This window comes from Salvelinus alpinus, chromosome 5 (assembly GCF_045679555.1).
Source record: "Salvelinus alpinus chromosome 5, SLU_Salpinus.1, whole genome shotgun sequence".
In the NCBI taxonomy this organism is placed as follows: Eukaryota; Metazoa; Chordata; class Actinopteri; order Salmoniformes; family Salmonidae; genus Salvelinus; species Salvelinus alpinus.
This window is the reverse complement of record NC_092090.1, coordinates 60,998,784-61,015,225: the sequence shown is the minus strand read 5'-3', so window position 1 is coordinate 61,015,225 and position 16,442 is coordinate 60,998,784. Positions and strand designations below refer to the sequence as shown.

The 16,442-nt window shown below is 41.4% G+C and overlaps 1 protein-coding gene across 1 annotated transcript in view; it reads right to left on the bottom strand.

The window, feature by feature from the left end:
* The window catches only part of ipo11 (importin 11), a 237,265-nt gene extending 220,836 nt beyond the window's left edge, over positions 1–16,429 (bottom strand). The window contains exon 1 of the mRNA XM_071402543.1: positions 16,299–16,429. The gene's annotated coding sequence lies outside the window, so the exon portion shown is untranslated. The remainder of the gene's footprint in view (positions 1–16,298) is intronic.
* Between the last annotated feature and the right edge of the window lie 13 nt (positions 16,430–16,442).

Sequence of the window (16,442 nt, the reverse complement as noted above, 5' to 3'; positions counted from 1 at the left end):
CTTCTTCAAGTCATTAAGGTTTCGAGACTGACGTTTGGCAACTCGAACCTTCAGCTCCCTCCACAGATTTTCTATGGGATTAAGGTCTGGAGACTGGCTAGGCCACTCCAGGACCTTAATGTGCTTTTTCTTGAGCCACTCCTTTGTTGCCTTGGCCGTGTGTTTTGGGTCATTGTCATGCTGGAATACCCATCCACGACCCATTTTCAATACCCTGGCTGAGGGAAGGAGGTTTTCACCCAAGATTTGACGGTACATGGCCCCGTCCATCGTCCCTTTGATGCGGTGAAGTTGTCCTGTCCCCTTAGCAGAAAAACACCCCCAAAGCATAATGTTTCCACCGCCATGTTTGACGGTGGGGATGGTTTCTTGGGGTCATAGGCAGCATTCCTCCTCCTCCAAACACGGCAAGTTGAGTTGATGCCAAAGAACTCCATTTTGGTCTCATCTGACCACAACACGTTCACCCAGTTGTCCTCTGAATCATTCAGATGTTCATTGGCAAACTTCAGACGGGCATGTATATGTGCTTTCTTGAGCAGGGGGACCTTGCGGGCGCTGCAGGATTTCAGTCCTTCACGGCGTAGTGTGTTACCAATTGTTTTCTTGGTGACTATGGTCCCAGCTGCCTTGAGATCATTGACAAGATCCTCCTGTGTAGTTCTGGGCTGATTCCTCACCATTCTCATTATCATTGCAACTCCACGAGGTGAGATCTTGCATGGAGCCCTAGGCCAAGGGAGTTTGACAGTTCTTTTGTGTTTCTTCCATTTGCGAATAATCGCACCAACTGTTGTCACCTTCTCACCAAGCTGCTTGGCAATGGTCTTGTAGCCCATTCCAGCCTTGTGTAGATCTACAATCTTGTCCCTGACATCCTTGGAGAGCTCTTTGGTCTTGGCCATGGTGGAGAGTTTGGAATCTGATTGATTGATTGCTTCTGTGGACAGGTGTCTTTTATACAGGTAAGAAACTGAGATTAGGAGCACTCCCTTTAAGAGTGTGCTCCTAATCTCAGCTCGTTACCTGTATGAAAGACACCTGGGAGCCAGAAATCTTTCTGATTGAGAGGGGGTCAAATACTTATTTCCCTCATTAAAATGCAAATCAATTTATAAAATTTTTGACATGCGTTTTTCTGGATTTTTTTGTTGATATTCTGTCTCTCACTGTTCAAATAAACCTACCATTAAAATTACAGACTGATAATTTCTTTGTCAGTGGGCAAACGTACAAAATCAGCAGGGGATCAAATACTTTTTTCCCTCACTGTATATATATATATATATAAATAATAAATAAAAAAAGTCGGCCGATTAATCGGTATCGGCTTTTTTTGTCCTCCAATAATCGGTATCGGCGTTGAAAAATCAGAATCGGTCGACCTCTAGTTATGGGACCTAAAATCTATATAAATAACATTGGTAATGCAGTCACAAATATATATCCGATTGATTAACATTAAGGATACCATTTACAGATAGAAAATAACGTAGTTGTTTGTGGACCAATGATTCTATTATTTTTGCAAGACAAAGGAGCTGGAAATGGGCCGATAACTAACTTATGGAGTTGTAGCACAAAAGTTGCTTTCCACTCTTTTTGAAAATCTCCTGATACTAAAGTTACATTTTAAAAAATGTGTTACTGAGCCAGCAATGAGGGGCGCTGCATATTAAGCAAAGACGGGTCCAAATTGTCAGCCCCTAATGACTTCTTGATGTCAATAGCAAATAAGGCAGCAAGAACTTCTGTTTCTGTGAGTTGCCAAAAAGACTACCACTTCCCAAGTCATGTGAGGTTGACTGATCCATCGAGGCAACAAAGCTGTATGTGGGAAAAACAGGAAACCAGCTCAGATAAAATGCTAATTAAAAGCGTCAGAAATCGTAACTTTTTCAGTAATGACGGAGTCTAAAACTACTTGCTTAGGCCGGAAAGTAGAGGAACTACCCGGCTTCGGTGAATGAACAGTTTTCCAAAATTGAGGGATCACTAACAGTCTGCCATAGCGCTAAGGAAGTACTTTGATTTGGCCTGTTTAACTGAGGCAGTGCACATACACCATATATACAAAAGTATGTGGACACCCCTTCAAATTGGTGGATTTGGCTATTTCAGCCACACCTATTGCTGACAGGTGTATAAAATTGAGCACAACCATGCAATTTCCATACACAAACATTGGCAGTGGAATAGCCTTATTGAAGAGCTCAGTGACTTGCAAGGTGGCACCATCATAGGGTGCCATCTTTCCAACAAGTCAGTTCGTCAAATTTCTGCCCTGCTAGAGCTGACCCGGTCAACTGTAAGTGCTGTTATTGTGAAGTGGAAACGTCTAGGAGCAAAAACAGCTCAGCCGCGAAGTGGTAGGCCACACAAGTTCACAGAACGAGATAGCCGATTACTGAAGTGCATAGCACTTACAAATCATCTGTCCTCGGTTGCAACACTCACTACTGCGTACCAAACTGCCTCGAAGCAACGTCAGCACAAGAACTGTTCGTTGGGAGCCTCATGAAATGGAGTTCCATGGCTGAGCAGCTGCACACAAGCCTAAGATCACCATAAGCAATGCGAAACGTCAGCTGGAGTGGTGTAAAGCTCGCCGCCATTAGACTCTGGAGTCATGGAAACGCGTTCTCTGGAGTGATGAATCACGCTTCACCATCTGGCAGTCCGCCGGATGAATCTGGGTTTTCGGATGCCAGGAGAATGCTACCTTCCCAATGCATAGTACCAACTGTAAAGTTTGGTGGGAGGAGGAATAATGGTCTGGGGCTGTTTTTCATGGTTCAGGAAAGGCCACCTCAATTCCAGGGAAGGGAAATCGTATGCTACAGCATACAATGACATTCTATACTGAACAAAAATATAAACGCAACATGTAAAGTGTTGGTCCCATGTTTCATGAACATAAATAAATTGCAAATGTTTTCGATATGCACAGAAACCTTATTTTCCTCAAATTCTGTGGACAAATGTGTTTACATCCCTGTTAATAAGCATTTCTCCTTTGCCAAGATAATCCATCAAACTGACAGGTGTGGCATATCAAGCAGCTGATTAAACAGCATGACTATTACACAGGTGCACCTTGTGCTGGGGACAATAAAAGGCCACTAAAATGTGCAGTTTTGTCAAACAACACAATGCCACAGATCTCTCAAGTTTTAAGGGAGAGTACAATTGGCATGCTAACTGCAGGAATGTCCACCAGAGCTGTTGAATGGGGAATTGAAGAATTTCTCTACCATAAGCCACCTCCAACATAATTTTAAAGAATTTGTCAGTACATTCACCTGGCCTCACAACCGCAGACCACATGTAACCACGCCAGACCAAAACCTCTACATATGGCTTCTTCACCTGCAGGATCGTCTGAGGGGGGGATGTGATGAGGAGTACTTGTCTGTAATAAAGCCCTTTTGTGGGGAAAAACTAATTCTGATTGGCTGGGCATGGCTCCCCAGTGGGCGTGCCTATGCCCTCCCAGGCCCACCCATGGCTGCGCCCCTGCCCAGTCATGTGAAATCCATAGATTAGGGCCTAATTTGTTCATTTCAATTAACTGATTTCCTTATATGAACAGTAACTCAGTAAAATCATCTAAATTGTTGCATGTTGCGTTTATATTTTGTCCAGTATAGATAATTCTGTGCTTCCAACTTAGCGGCAACAGTTTGGGGAAGGCCCTTTCCTGTTTCAGCATGACGATGCCCCCGTGCACAAAGCAAGGTCCATACAGAAATGGTTTGTCGAGATCGGTGTAAAAGAACTTGACTGGCTACACCGAGTCCTGACCTCAACTCCATCGAACACCTTCGGGATGAATTGGAACGTCGACTGCGAGCCAGGCCTAATTAACAAAGATCAGTGCCCGACCTCACTAATGCTCTTTCGGTTGAATGGAAGCAAAGCCCCGCAGCAATGTTCCAACATCTAGTGGAAAGCCTTCACAGAAGAGTGGAGGCTGTTATAGCAGCAAAGAGGGGACCAACTCCATGTTAATGCCCATCATTTTAGTATGAGACATTCGATGAGCAGGTGTCCACATCATTTTTGTCAAGTAGTGTATTTCTCAATTGCCTAAATAGCTAATGAGCCAGTTAGTCTAGCCTTGGCCCAGACTTGATTTCTTATCAAGAGGCGGTCAGAGTACAGGACAGTACCATGGAATAGTTTGTTTTTTGACTCTGAATCGCTTGAAAGCATGTTTATCAACCAGAGGTAAAAATGGATGAGAAAAATTAAAGTGGCAAAACAGTGTCTGGTATGCAGCTAGTATAAAAAAGCTCTGCATAACAGATTATGAAGGAATGCCAGGGGTGAGAATTTCCACTTACACAGTAGACCACAGCAATAAATATAAATATTTTGGATATGGACACTTTTAAGAAAGCCTTATGACATAAAAGAAGGTCTTACATAAATAGCCCCTTTTTTCCCCCCATCACATCTGAAAATGAGGTAGTCCGCAATGGCAACGTCCTTATCCATAATCAAATTATTCAGCCAGGTCTGTGAGATAAGCAGAACTTCTGGGCTAGTGTCATGCACCCAGACATCCATCCAGAAAGTCCAGTTTAGACATCAGGCTTCACACATTTATATGTAACAGTCCAAGCCCTCTGCGGGGCTTGAAAACAGCAGGAGTATCCATGGTGACAAGAGTCAATCGAACTGGATGAGATAGCCACAATAGGCTTCCTGATTGGATTCAAAGATGCAGAGCTAATAGCAGAATTCAGGTAAATGTGCACAAGATTACTATGGACAATACCCCTACGCTTGTGGACACATGTAGCAAAACATTAGCTTGATATAAAACTATTAATAGCATAGGTGGAGCTAGCAATAGTTCCTTAAGGCAGCTAACGGAGCTATCAACGGAAATGTAATTAACAGGCACAGAATGGCTATTTACAATACCCTATAAACATGGGACGCTGTGGTGGAATTATATCGCTGCGATTTAATGAGAGTAGAAACATTTGAGGAGCTAAAGGCAATGACAAGTCAAAATCATGTATTTCGTGACATTTGTTGATACTTCGATTAAACCAGATCAAAGTATAATAAACAAAGTATGAAAAATGACCGTTGCTTCTACATTGATAAAGTGTGATCATAAAAAGTTACTGATCCTTGCCCATGTCAAACATTTGGATTCAGGAGGCGGGATTATTAAGGGAATATGGTGACGTCACTCTAACTCATTTTAATACACCAATGGTAACATGATAGTCGCTTACCTAATTTAAGTACCGGCTTGCAACCAACATTGGAGAAGGCATGTTTGCGGAAGGGCGTGGTTAATATAGCTAGATAGCTACTCTACTGGTGCCAAAATTTTACTGTAGGGTGTCAGCAAATATAATTAAAAGTTTACACTATTCACCTCTGGCAAAGATACTTAAGACATGCCAAATGGGAGATGTTTATTTTTTTTAAATGCATTGATGCAATTTCAATGTTGTTTGAGTTTCTTTGTGTTTCACGAAATTTGCTTGAAAGGATTTTACTGCATCCAAGTTTCTTGACATAGGCGTTTCAAAGAGCTGTCAGCCAAGATTCCTGCCCCGTCAGCCGGTCTTTTCAAACATCCTGGTAGTTAGCTATGAGAGATAAAGTACTTTTTCTCGGGGGGAAATATTATGGGTGATATTTAGTCACTCAAAAGGCTATTTTACATGGGAATCAGCATGACTGTTCAGGACTTTTAAAAAGACAAAAAAACAAGCTGAAAAACTTAGGCATATCAAGTAGGCTAGGACAGTAAGAAATATATGCAGTGAAATATATGCTATGTGGATAAAACGTGCTCCCTCACGTTTTATCCACATATCCCTTTGGAATTCATACTCAACACTGCATATCTCCAGCAATGGATAAAAGCCACTCGTACACCAGCAGTTGTGCCATGAAGCTAAAAGAACAGAGACAGACAGCCAGAGATCAGAGCGCAACGTGTGCAGGGGAAGGCCTATTCAGTAAGGAAATCAGCTTTGCTAGACTGCCATCTAGAGGCATGAAGAAATTAGAATCCAAAACACCAAACAAGAGAGAATGCTGTTGTGTAGGCCTACAGAGTAGCCTATGGTTATAGATGCTAAACTTACTCAGTACAAAGAAGTGATAAAGATCATACAGCAGCATATTGCAACGCGTTTTAAACTAACCCAAGCTGAATCTCAATAGCCTTTCCTCGACTCCTTCTCCAAACCTTCACTCACTTCCTACTCAGTCAGATGGAAGTGAGAAGAGGATCCAAGGAGAGGAAACAAGTATAAGAGGAAACATGCTTGTTAGCAATGAGTCATATCTGAAAAATGCATTTAAATTCACTGCCAAAAGAACACATTAGAACACATTTATTTACTTATTTTTTAGAGAAGAAAACAATTGAGATGGAAAAGCGTATCCAGTGTAAACTTAAATGACAAAATCCAGATAATGTAGAAGATAAATGGACCTATACATTTTTAAGTAAGAGTATCTTTGAAAGAAAAAGAAAATAAAAGCTAGACAGTCAGAGAATTTAAAATAAAATCTGCATTCAGGAGTATTTTTATCATGAATTGGGCCCCCACAGATTTTGTTATGTTTGAGTCACTCGGAATGCAAAATGTGTAGAATTGCAGGGAATTAGCTTTAAACAGCTACAATGTTAGCCATAAGATTCCGATCTTACGCTCGCCGTAATTAGGTTGTCATTATGGGGTGTTATGTGTAGATTGATAAGGAAAATGTTCTATTTAATCCATTTTAGAATAAAACATAACAAAATCTGAAAAAAGTCAAGGGGTCGGAAATACGTTCCGAATGTACTGTATACACACACACACACACACACACACACACACACCTGGCAAGTGTCTACACTGACATTATCAACCTCTCCCTGACCAAGTCTGTAATACCTACATGTTTCAAGCAGACCACCATTGTCCCTGTGCCCAAGAAAGCAAAGGCAACCTGCCTAAATTATTACCACCCCATAGGAGTGTGGTGCAGGGACAACAACCTCTCCCTCAACATGAGCAAGACAAAGGAGATGATTGTGGACTTCAGGAAAAGGAGGGTCGAACATGCCCCAATTCACATCAACGGGGCTGTAGTGGAGCGGGTCGACAGTTTCAAGTTACTATGGTCCAAACACACCACGAAAGTCGTGAAGAGGGCACGACAACGCCTTTCCCCCTTCAGGAGACTGAAAAGATTTGGTATGGGTCCCCAGATTAGAGGTCGACCAATTAATCGGAATGAGCGATTAATTAGGGCCAATTTCAAGTTTTCATAAGAATCAGTAATCGGCAATTTTGGATGCCGATTATGGCTGATTATATTGCAATCCACGAGGAGACTGCGTGGCAGGCTGACCACCTGTTACGCGAGTGCAGGCAGCAAGGAGCCATGGTAAGTTGCTAGTTAGCATTAAACTTATCTTATAAAAAACAATCAATCTTAACTAATTCAATAGTTAACTACACATGGTTGATGATATTACTAGTTGAACTAGCTTGTCCCGCGTTGCATATAATCAATGCGGTGCCTGAAATTGGGTCACTTCTCTTTCTTTCAGAGTAAGCAGAGTCAGGGTATATGCAGCTGTTCGGGTCGCCTGGCTCGTTGCGAACGGTGTGAAGACCATTTCTTCCTAACAAAGACCGTAATTCATTTGCCAGAACTTTACATAATTATGACATAACATTGAAGGTTGTGCAATGTAACTGCAATATTTAGACCTAGGGTTGCCACCCGTTCGATAAAATATGGAACGGTTCCGTATTTTACTGAAAGAATAAACGTTATGTTTTCGAAATGATAGTTTCCGGATCTGACCATATTAATGGCCTAACGCTTATATTTCTGTATGTTTATAATATTATAATTAAGTAAATTATTTGATATTTGATAGAGCAGCCTGACTGAGCGGAGGTAGGCAGCACCATGCTCGTAGGCATTCATTCAAACAGCAATTTCCCCCGTTTACCAGCAGCTTTTTGCAAAACTTGAAGCAAAGCGCAATACTATAGTGCCTATAAGCACATCCAATATTCAAAGGTCTATGAAATACAAAAGGTATAGAGAGAAAAAGTCCTGTAATAACTACAACTTCTTAATTGGGAATATTGAAGACTCATGTTAAAAGGAACGACCAGCTTTCATATGTTCTCCTGTTCTGAGCAAGGAACTTAAACGTTAGGTTTTTTACATGGCACATATTGCACTTTTACTTTCTTCTTCAACACTTTGTTTTTGCATTATTTAAACTAAATTGAACATGTTTCATTATTTATTTGAGACTAAATTGATTTTATTGATGTATTATATTAAGTTAAAATAAAAGTGTTCATTGTTTATTCAGTAATGTTGTAATTGTCATTATTACAAATATATATAAAAATTGGCCTATTAATCGGTATCGGCTTTTTTTGGTCCTCCAATAATCGGTATCGGCGTTGAAAAATCATAATCAGTCGACCTCTACCCCAAATCCTCAAAAAGTTCTACAGCTGCAACATCAAGAGCATCCTGACTGGTTGCATCACTGCCTGATACGGCAATTACTCGGCCCCCGACCAGAGGGTAGTGCGTACGGACCAGTACATCACTGGGGCTAAGCTGCCTGCCATCCAGGATCTCTACACCAGGCGGTGTCAGAGGGAGGCCCTAAAAATTGTCAAAGACCCCAGCCACTCCAGTCATATTCTCTCTACTACCGCATGGCAAGCGGTACCGGAGTGCCAAGTCTAGGACACATCAGGAAATCAGGAAATCAGATTTCACCATTTAAATGAGTGATGCACTGCAATGACATTTTTGGCCGATACCGATATCCGATATATTCCTTGCCAAAACTAACGATACCGATATTGAACAGCCTTTTAAGCATTCAAATACAGTTAAATAGTTAACACACACACACACGCAGTGGTCTAAGGTACTGCATCTCAGCGCAAGAGGTGTAATAAAGTCCCTGGTTCGAATCCAGGCTCTCTCACATCCGGCCGTGATTGGGAGTCCCATAGGGCGGCGCACAATTGGCCCAGTGTCGTCCGGGTTGGCCGCCATTGTAAATATGAATTTGTTCTCTAGTGACTTACCTAGTTAAATAAAGGTTACACACACACCACACTGACCAAAAAGGTATTTTGTTGGCATTTACCTATGTCCCCATTACCAGTAAAACTTCATCAAAACCTATTTCTTTCACTTACTTGCTGTGCTGTTTCGTTGTTCATTTGTCATTTCATTCTCAACCAGGATTTCATCATACATTGCCTTGCAAAAGCATTCATCCCCCTTGGCTTTTTTCCTATTTAGTTGCATTCCAACCTGTAGCTTAAATTGATTTTTATTTTTATTTCATGTGATGGACATACACAAAATAGTCAAAATTGGTGACATGAAATGCCCAAAAAATTGTTGTTTCAAAAAATTCTAAAAAATACAAAACTGAAAAGTGGTGTGTGCGTGCATATGTACAGTTGAAGTCGGAAGTTTACATACACTTAGGTTGGAGTCATTAAAAATTGTTTTTCAATCACTCCACAAATTTCTTGTTAACAAACTATAGTTTTGGAAACTCGGTTAGGACATCTACTTTCTGCATGACACAAGTAATTTTTCCAACAATTGTTTACAGACAGGTTATTTCTCTTATAATTCCCTGTATCACAATTCCAGTGGGTCAGAAGTTTACATACACTGAGTTGACTGTGCCTTTAAATAGCTTGGAAAATTCCAGAAAATGATGTCATGGCTTTAGAAGCTTCTGATAGGCTAATTGACATCACTTGAGTCAATTGGAGGTGTACCTGTGGACATATTTTAAGGCCTACCTTCAAACTCAGTGCCTCTTTGCTTGACATCATGGGAAAATCAAAAGAAATCAGCCAAGACCTCAGAAAAAAGAATTGTAGACCTCCACAAGTCTGGATCATGCATTTCCAAATGCCTGAAGGTACCACGTTCATCTGTACAAACAATAGTAGGCAGGTATAAACACTATGGGACCACACAGCCATCATACCGCTCAGGGAGGAGACGCGTTCTGTCTCCTAGAGATGAACGTACTTTGATGCGAAAAGTGCAAATCAATCCCAGAACAACAGCAAAGGACCTTGTGAAGATGCTGGAGGAAACAGGCACAAAAGTATCTATAGCCACAGTAAAACGAGTCCTATATCGACATAACCTGAAAGGCCGCTCAGCAAGGAAGAAGCCACTGCTCCAAAACCGTCATAAAAAAGCCAGACTACGGTTTACAACTGCACATGGGGACAAAGATGGTACTTCTTGGAGAAATGTCCTCTGGTCTGATGAAACAAAAATAGACCTGTTTGGCTGTAATGACCATCGTTATGTTTGGAGGAAAAAGGGGGAGGCTTGCAAGCCAAAGAACCCCATCCCAACCATGAAGCACGGGGGTGGTAGCATCAAGTTGTGGGGGTGCTTTGCTGCAGGAGGGACTGGTGCACTTCACAAAATAGATGGCATCATGAGGGAGGAAAATTATGTGGATATATTGAAGCAACATCTCAAGACATCAGTCAGGAAGTTAAAGCTTGGTCGCAAATGGGTCTTCCAAATGGATAATGACCCCAAGCATACTTCCAAAGTTGTGGCAACATGGCTTAAGGACAACAAAGTCAAGGTATTGGAGCTGCCATCACAAAGCCCTGACCTCAACCCTGTAGAAAATGTGTAGGCAGAACTAAAAAAGAGGGTGCGAGCAAGGAGGCCTACGAACCTGACTCAGTTACACCAGCTCTATCAGGAGAAATGGGCCAAAAATCACCCAACTTATTGTGGGAAGCTTGTGGAAGGCTACACGAAACGTTTGACCCAAGTTAAACAATTTAAAGGAAATGCTACCAAATACTAATTGAGTGTATGTAAACTTCTGACCCACTGGGAATGTGATGAAAGAAATTCAAGCTGAAATAAATCATTCTCGCTACTATTATTCTGACATTTCACATTCTTAAAATAAAATGGTGATCCTAACTGACCTAAGACAGGGATTTTTTTCTAGGATTAAATGTCAGGAATTGTGAAAAACTGAGTTAAAATGCATTAGGCTAAGGTGTATGTAAATTTCCGACTTCTACTTTATTCACCCCTTTTGCTATGAAGCCCCTAAATACGATCTGGTGAAACAAATTACCTTCAGAAGTCACATAATTAGTTATATAAACTCCACCTGTGTGCAATCTAAGTGTGACATGATCTGTCAAATGATCTCAGTATATACACCTGTTCTGAAAGGCCCCAGAGTCTGCAACACCACTAAGCAAGGGGCACCACCAGAAGTATAGAAGTACAGATCAGGGTTGGGTTATAAAAAAAATACCAGAAACTTTGAACATGCCACGGAGCACCATTAAATCCGTTATTAAAAAATTGAAAGAATATGGCACCACAGCAAACCTGCCAAGAGAGGGCTGCCCACCAAAACTCACAGACCAGGCAAGGTAGGCATTAATCAGAGAGGCAACAAAGACACCAAAGATAACCCTGAAGGAGCTGAAAAGCTCCACAGCGGAGATTGGAATATCTGTCCATAGGACCACTTTAAGCCGTAAAAAAGTAAAAAATAAGCAAACACGTTTGGTGTTCGCCAAAAGGCATGTGGGAGACTCCCCAAACATATGGAAGAAGGTACTCTGGTCAGACGAGTCTAAAATTGAGCTTTTTGGCCATCAAGGAAAATGCTATCTCTGGCGCAAACCCAACACCTCTCATCACCCCGAGAACACCATTCCAAGAGTGAAGCATGGTGGTGGTAGCATCATGCTGTGGGGAAGTTTGTCATTGGCAGGGACTGGGAAACTGTTCAGAATTGAAAAAATAATTGATGGCGCTAAATACAGGGGCATTTTTGAGGGAAACCCGTTTCAGTCTTCCAGGGATTTGAGACTGGGACGGAGGTTCACCTTCCAGCAGGACAACGAACCTAAGCATACTGCTAAAGCAACACTTGAGTGGTTTAAGGGAAAATATTTAAATGTATTAGAATGGCCTAGTCAAAGCCAGATCTCAATCCAATTGAGAATCTGTGTTATGACTAAAAGATTGCTGTACACCAGCGGAACCCATCCAACTTGAAGGAACTGGAGCAGTTTTGCCTTGAAGAATGGGCAAAAATCCCAGTGGCTAGATGTGCCAAGCTTATAGAGACATACCCCAAGAGGCTTGCAGCAAAAGGTGGCTCTACAAAGTATTGACTTTGGGGGGGGGGTGAATAGTTATGCGCGCTCAAGTTCAGTTAGTGCGTCTTATTTCTTGCTTGTTTTACAAGAAAAAATATTTTGCATCTTCAAAGTGGTAGGCATGTTTTGTAAATCAAATGAAACAAACCCCCCAAAAATCTATTTTAATTCCAGGTTGTGAGGCAACAAAATAGGAAAAATGCCAAGGGGGTGAATACTTTCGCAAGCCACTGTACATGTCAAGCAGTGAAGTTTCAGCTCTGTCTGTCCGTGACCTCTCTTCCTTAGTGCGCACTGTCACTGTGTCCATTTCCATTTGGTCCAGCTGTGTATGTAACATTTCACGTAAACCCTGTTTGTCTGCATCGAAATAGCGGTCCTTGTACTTAGCATCGAGCATGGTGGCGACACAGTAAAGAGGCTCAGACAATGCCATAACACGTCAAATAACACAGTTCTATTATAGAATGTTATGTGTTCTGAATTTGCATGTGCAAGCCAAGCGCCACCACTACTATCAGTAGCACTGTCAAAGCTGTACAAAAAAGTCTGCAAACAAGCAAACACCGGCCACGAACGACGAGTTTACAATGCCGAGTTGGTAATAAAGCATTATTTGTTCGACCGCAACTTCTGGGGTAGCTAGCTAGCTTCAGCTTGCTAGCACCAATACAACCAGCATGAAAACAATGACCAGTAGAAACTGCAGTCATTTTCACTATTTTTTTAGCAATGATTTAGCAATCCTAGTGAGTAAGTATTAGCTATACTTGTTGTTTGCCTATTGAAATTGAACTTCAGTTCATGAAAATAAATAGCAGCCAGCTACTTAACCCTGTTGCCCAAAGCTAACGTTATAAGCAGCCAGCTTGCTTCATCTGGCTAGTGAGGCTCAACCGGACCGGGTTATGTGTTGTGAAAATAGCCGCAATAAGGATTAAGCACAATAGTGGAATTTGTGGTTTGCCTTCAAAATAAAAGGTACCTCTTTGAAAGTGATGGTTACAATTGGAGGAATCATGCCATATTTATACTAGATAATGTTAAACAAGGTTGAAATGTGAAGCAATGAAATGGGGTGCAATGAAATGGGTTATCAGTCTACTCAATACCCAATATTTTTTTCGCCAACATCCTCCTCAGAGTTATCAGACTCCAAAACATCCACGCTGTATTGTTTTTCCTCAAGAATAGTGTTCAATACACTTAGGTTGACAATAAATGTGGCTCAATTCACAGTTGTTTCAGAGTCCCGCAATTAGAGCTACTGGCACTAATGTCCTCTGGGTGCCACTGAGTAAACCCATGTCATTGAGCCACAATCCATAGGTAAGGCTGTACATTGAAACAAGTATGCCCCCAATGCAATTCTAAAGTATTATACATCCAGTGTGATTACAACAGATTTTTGTGAAATTAACAAACTATTGTCTTTATTTGATTTTATATAACATTCCAACTTTGTTTAGCATGATCTATTCAATTATGGCATAATTCTACTGTCAATTACATACTTTTATTTTGAAGGCCAACCGCAAAGTCCACTATTGTGGCTAATCCTTATTGTGGCTAGCTTCACAGATGGGTCCGACCATTAATCAAATAAGAAATGTCTTATAAATTAGGGTTATTTTAGATTACACCTAGCTATATAGTTAGCTAGCTAACAGCTGTCGTTATGCTATGTTTTTGGGGAAGAACATTGTTTGCATCCATGAGCTAGCTAGCTTTTTTTATGACCAGCACCGTAGGTGCACGAGACAACTTTTCCAGCATCATAGCATACGTATCAATGATTCATTGTGACATATGAAATACGAGTGATAGTGTAATCAATGTGTAATAACGTAAAAATTGTATGAACGCGTTAAATGATTATGTGAAGTGCAGTTATATTCAGGTCCTGATTGGTCAACAAGCTTATTTGACACGTCAAATAACACACAAAGACCCAAATGGCATCCCATAGAAATCCTGGTTGAGAATGAAATGACTGAACAAATGAACAACGAACCAGCACAGCAATTAAGTGAAATAAATCGGTTTTGATTATGTTTTACTGGTAATGGGGACATAGTCAATGCCAACAAAGTCTGCTGTGTGGATCGAGCAGTCAACAAGTCGAGCAGTCATTTGAAAGAGTAAGAAATATATTTTGATTTGTTTAACACTTTTTTGGTACCTACATGATTCCATATGTGGTATTTCATATTTTTTATGTCTTCACTATTATTCTACAATGTAGGAAAAAGCACAAATAAAGAAAAACCCTTGAATGAGTAGGTGCCCAAATTTTACAGGTACAAAATGTTATTACATTTTGCATAAGAGCGATATCTTATGGGTTCCCCATCCGTATGTAAGGCTTGCTTTGTATGTAAGGCTCCGTATGTACGTTTATTTTATATATTACATACTTCTGGTACATTCTTTCACCCTCTCTCCACTGGGATTATCTGCCTCTGACCCTATTTACGGGGTCTGAGTTACTGGCTTACTTGTGCTCTTCCATGTAGTCCCTAGGAGGGGTGCGTCACTTGAGTGGGTTGAGTCACTGATGTGATCTTCCTGTCCGGTTTTGCGCCCCCTCAGGCTCATGCGGTGGAGGAGTTCTTTGTGGGCTACACTCAGCCTTGTCTCAGGGTAGTAAGTTGGTGGTCTGTTGATATCCCTGTAGTGGTGTGGGTGTTATCCCTTGACAAAGTGGGTGGAGTTATATCCTGCCTGGTTGAGTATCATTGGATGGGGCAACAGTGTCCCCTGACCCTGTCTCAGACTACAGTATCTATGCTGCAATAGTATATGTGTCCAGGAGGCTAGGATCAGTCTTATATCTGGTGTCCCGTGTGAATTTAAGCAATTCTCTCTCTCCCTTCCAAAGGACCTGAGCCCTAGAACCTTGCCTCAGGACTACCTGACCTGATGACTCATTGCTGTCCAACTGGTCGTGCTGCTGCTCCAGTTTCAACTGTTCTGCCTGCAGCTATGGAACCCCTGATGCGCTACCTTGTCCCGGACCTGCTTTTTTCATCTTTCACTGAATGCTCGGCTATGAAAAGCCAATTGACATTTACTCCTGAGGTACTGACCGGTTGCACCCTCTACAACCACTGTGATTGTTATTTGACCTTGCTGGTCATCTATGAACATCTTGAAGAACAATCTGGCCATGTGCTCTCTGAGGTTTTAGGCTGGGTTTCTGTATACGCACTTTGTGACATCTGCTGATGTAAAAAGGGCTTTATAAATACATTTGATTTTATTTGATCAGTGGGTGATATTTGTATGTTTTCATTGGAGGAGTGTGGTTACACAGATGTGCTCTCGAAACAGATTAGAATATCAAGAACAATTGGAGTTTGTTTTGTTGGTGGTGTAGGCCTGTGTAAACTAAAAGACGTATCAGAAAAGTCAGAATTTCTGATTCAAATCGCATTGCTGGGAGTATCATCACGAGCAAGAGTCCCGTCATAGTTAGACAGGTGAAACATAGCTAGCTTCACTGCAAGATGGATATGACTAACGTTAGCCCTCGTCGTAGCTATAAAATCAAAACAATGATTTGGCATATCTGACCACCCCCACTAGCCTCAACTCTCGAGGCACATTCTGCAGCTGAAAAGCTTCATACCGTTGGGCTCTTACTATAGTAAAAGTAGAGCTAACGTTAACTAGCTACAGTACATACTTAAAGGATATGTTTGCTATTCTGCAAAGCTGTCAGAGACATAGTTAGCTACAGTAGCTAACGTTAGCTAGCTACCTAGACTAGAGAGACCTTGCTAACTAGTTACCGTACGTTGGTTATTCTAAAAAAACGTTGGAGAATTTGCCCTCAGTATCATGGTAGAGACTAAAGCGCTAAATTTGCTTGCTGCGTTTCTTTCATGTAACGTTAGCTAGGTGAATTGTCAACACAGACATGGAGGAAGAAACTAGGAAGAAACGTGTCTATCAACTAGCAAGCTAGCTAACGTTAGCAACATCCTTGTAAAGATAGCTAACACGACTTAAGGGGAAGGCTTTCATTTGCGAATGACACACTTTTGCAGATTGCAGTCACAAATTAAGACTCACCTAAGAAATGATATCTTGATAGAAACACTGTAACTTGACTAATCTTGTGTCAGCTGTTCGCAGCTACAAACGCACACGCTGTCGCTTGGAAGGGCGCGATCCACAGCAAGCAAGGCGCGTTTTGATGACGTAACATATTAGCTT